Here is a 4,658-nt window from a genome sequence, read left to right as displayed (position 1 = left end):
TGAGGATGAGGATGGTTGTGATGATGAAGGTGGAGATGGTGAGGGTCCTGGGGGTGCAGATGTCGAGGTTTTGGAGGGGATGTGTGGAGCTAGATAGGTGAACTTGAACTTATCCTCTGGAGGGCTGCCTCTTGAGCCTGGGTACTCCCAGTCCAGATCCAGACCATCGAAGTTCCTTTGCCGCAGAAAGGTGATGGCGTTCTGAAAGGAACAAGTAGAACTGACCTTCAAAGCGTTCTATTACGAAGAACGTGCTAAAATTATGTTCCCGAGAATTTGAAAGGATACCAAGTGGACGACAATATTTGTGGTGTCAAGTTTATATCCGATATATCATAAAATGATGCAGCATACGACTAGATCAACAACTCACCAAACATCCAGATATTTAACATGACAGCATCCCATACTAGATCTAGAGCTCTATGGATTTAACCCTATCGTTTTACGACCTCTCATTGACACAAGGCAGCGCCGTCGTCTTCGGTACATTTACGGCTCTCTAAATCTTTCTTAGTTGGCTTTCCTGGCATAGAAAAGTTCTATCTGGAGGTTCTAAATGGAGCCCCAATATGGGAATATTAGAACTTAAACATGTTGGAGGTACGACGAAGAACCCCGTCTAGCATTTGTTGAAGTCCAGTCTTTGCTCAACACAAACAAACATTGGGTATATTAAAAGTCCAAGGTCACGTGAAAGCAACGTAGGAAGTCTAGAATACGACCGGTCTTCTCGTTGATTGAGAAGACGTTTTTGGAAGACAGACAAGCTGCAATGGAGAAGGGAGATTGGAATCTTATATACGTCTTTAATCCTGCCTGATAACCGGATAAACCCACTTGTTCTCACCTGAATGAATTTCTGTCTCGATGATTTATCTTGCACCATCAGAGTCCAGTTTTGGGTTCCCATGTTCCAGCCTCCCACAGACAGCATAGTCTTCAGAGCAGGGTTTTTCTGCTTTAGTTTGTCCACACGAGTGTACCTGGAAATTAATAGGCGTCACAACGTGGTGGAATCAGGCGCTTGTCAGTTTAAGTATGTAGAGTTATTGATATATTCTAAAAGCTTGTTCATTTTCCTTGCCATCAGTTAAAAAAATTCTAGTTGAATTGAAGTCTTGATATTTTCGATTGAAAAAGGTGGCTAAATTGATGAGAAAATGGTCGCCAGGAGAGGCAACTTCAATAGCCTAAGAGTTTTTTGAAAACTGACTAATTGTTCTGCCTTTAACAATTTTTTTTCAGTAAAATTTATTTGAAAATGTGTTCAATTGAACATAAGGTGATTAGACCCAAAACAAATTCGATAGAAATTTGCCAAACTATTGGGATAATACCTTTGTTCGATTTAATATTTTGACGAGCACCCGATTTCTCTACGCTTACTCACATTTATACACACAAGTGTACCTAGAAATTAGTAATACACCTGAACACGACTAACTATCCCCGTAATCAAACCAAGTTAAAAACGTAAATTCTTTTAAACTTGAGTTCCTTCGACACGCAAACCCAGGATAGAAGAACAAAAAATGGCCGAGTGGTGAAGAGGATCCCAGAAGTACAGATAAGATAGCAAAGTTTGACGGCAGAAAATGCAAATCCCGTTCTACAACTCTGAAAGCAATACAAAATACAACCAACCCACACGTCCCCTCCAACTACGTATAAAGAACAACAGACCCATACATCCCGTCCCACCACGTACAAAGAACAACCAACCCACACATCCCGTCCCACCACGTACAAAGGACAACCCGACTCACATTCCCTCAGACCACGGCGTGTCGTCATCGTTTCACTCGAAGGGAGCCAGAAGACCGTCCACAATAATGGCAAAGGCGTAGTGAATGTGAGTGCACAAGTCCGCGTCTATGTCCTCGGGGAAGAAAGCGCCTTGGCCCGGCCGGTACTGGGCCCAGTTAGTGTAGTAGCAGACGAGCTGGTTTTTCTCATCAGAACCCTTGTGCCCGTTACGGGTTTGGTGGTTTCGTGCACATCCTTGGGACGCACCCGGAAGCAACAAGGGCGAGAAGAAAACGGGGCCATATTTTCGATGAGTTTTTAAAAGTTACTTTTTAATGTGCAATTTTCTCCAGAGGTACCATAAGAGAATAGATCTATATCAAACATTTCTATAAAACATCAGGGCACGGAGCATTTGAAAGCTTAAAATAGTTTTTCTGAAGCCACTGTGACATGTATGCGTTAGGCCTATATACAACACCTAAATCAAGATGATTGAGTATAAGTTTCAGGGCATTCTTGACACAGTACAAGTGTAATAAGTGGGGGGGGGGGGGGGGGGGAATGAAGATGACGGATTTTAATTTATGCTGCGAGGCTCTGAAGTACAGAATTCACTTGGGGAGAAATGTGAAGTCCTAGAAGCCTCCAGTACTTACTTACCTGCTTGACAGACCGCCAGAGCAATCCCAAGCAGAATGCAGAGAGCTGAAGCTTGCAACGTCTGAAACAATGAGGAATAGTTATTCGTTGAAGCTGTCAGACAAGTTATTTTTCAAATTGTTGCCAATACTAGGGGAATACGATTCTAAAATTTACCGAGTTCTTGAAATGGAAAAAAAAAAAAAACGCAGATAGTATAGATCTGCTGTACAATAAGCTATTACATTCACTTACACGGCAATAATTATAAATGAGCAGATTCCAATAATTATGGACTTTCTGACAAGCTGTGTTGAAAACAATACGGGTCCAGTTAGTGCCGTTCCTTTTTAAAAAAATAAAAGTATATAAAACAGTACATTATTTCTATCACACATCTAGCAAACATTCGCCTTTTGAGTTTGAGACAAGGGTATCTGTGATAAGACATTTAGATCTAGGCATACACAAGTTCATTGTGGTTTGTGTCGTTTTTAGCCTCATCCCCCCCCCCCCCCCCCACACACACACACAAAACAACAACCAACAGCAAGAAACAACCCACAGCAAGTTGTACGTCCTCAAGTTTTGCTCATTGTCACACAACATCACAGTGTACTGACAGAGTCTACTCACCATTGTGTTAACTGGACTGTCTTTGGAGAACACTTGTGTTCTGTCTCCCAGTTCCTCGGTGTTTAAATACTTTTCTTGGACCTGCCAACCATACAGTCCCCCCTTTCCACGATAGGACACGGACACATACACACACGCATACACACAAACATGCAAATTTCTTCGAACAAACACTTTTAGGTATTTAGTCCCTTTTCAGAAGCACCTTATACCTCGACATATTCGTGAAATAATTTGTTGAGCTCAATGTAGCTCGCAGGTAAAGGGACTTAATACTTAATGAAACAAGTGGTACATGGGGTGCGTAGAATAAAAAGGTCCTCTGGTTAGAAAACCGAATTTCACGAGCAGAAGGAGTCTCTCATAATTCCTGTAAAAGCACAATTCCGCCCTCCCCACGCTATATCACCCCAACCTCCACTAATACCCCCCCCCCCCGGAAATAAACCCAGACTCGTGATACAAGGACACTGGGGGTTGAAGGTATCTCACTTTAACCCTTTGTGTCCATACGATATGAGGATGTAGTCAACTGTCCACTCACTTCAAAGACAGCCGTTATTCGGCCAGTCGGTAGGGAAACTTGAGTTTGTTTTTGGTTTTTTTGTTCTTGTTTTGGTAAATGTTTTACGGCCCTAGCAAATGCATAATATCATATAAGAGCCTTTTTAGTTTGCACATTGTCTTGGAAGTGATTCCAAGATCCAAAATCTTCCGGTTTTTCCCAAAGATGCTAGTCTATTACTATAATAGTTCGTGGCATTGATGTCACCCACGCAAAGATGTCATATATAATTTAATTCAAGAGTTCGTGGCAGTGATGTCCCCCACGTTAACGAATCGGGGCTGCGTGTGCCCACTCTGGGACGAGGAACCTCAAGGGCGAGACATGTGCAGTTCAACAGAAATATGGGGGCAGGGTTGCGTTTAATATGCTAATGCTCGTGGGGAGAGGGGTGGGGGTTCAGATTGATCATGTAAATGGGGGGACACCGGCCATGCCGATGCGGGTAAGAAGGCTCCCATGTCTGACACGTGTGACGTCATTGTTGTGAGCTCAAGTATAATATATTATAATCTCTTTGGTTTTCCCCTCAAATAGATTTTTCTTCTCGGCACGATGTCCGGACACTTCGCTCTCACGATGATCCTTGTGACAGGTATTTTAGACGTGAGCTTTAACAAACGGCTTACCGGGGTCTGTGGTGTAGCGGTTAGGCACTTTGCTGTCACACAGAGGAGACCCCAGTTCGATTCTGAAGAGGGGAGAAAATTCGTATAGCGGCGATTGGGAGTGTCACCGTCGGAAGCAGAAAATCTGAGTTTGATTCCCGTGGGCGCTTTTATTCTTGTTTTTATTATTTGTTTAAAATCGAGGATCTTGGTCTCTTTGCTGGAATGTTGTTTCATTCTCATCCCGGGTAATCTTTGACAGGTAGGATTGAAGTTCACCTTCTAGGTGATCTAGCTAAATAGAGCGTAAAGCCACTTTTTTATATAGCTTTTTAAAAGGCAATGCACACACTTTAAGGGTTAACAATAGTTTGGGTTTCTTTTTTTTTCGCTTGTATGTTGTTTTATTACTTTCTTTAATGCATTCTAATTTCCTGATGTTCTCCAATATTACCCTC

General features: G+C 42.4%; 1 pseudogene; it reads right to left on the bottom strand.

The window, feature by feature from the left end:
• Nucleotides 1-4,658, bottom strand: part of LOC101855074 — an 11,424-nt pseudogene that overhangs the window by 6,001 nt on the left and 765 nt on the right.

Source organism: Aplysia californica, unplaced genomic scaffold (genome assembly GCF_000002075.1).
Source record: "Aplysia californica isolate F4 #8 unplaced genomic scaffold, AplCal3.0 scaffold00016, whole genome shotgun sequence".
Classification (NCBI taxonomy): Eukaryota; Metazoa; Mollusca; class Gastropoda; order Aplysiida; family Aplysiidae; genus Aplysia; species Aplysia californica.
Note: the sequence above shows the minus strand (reverse complement) of the source record. Positions and strands in the feature narration are given on the sequence as shown.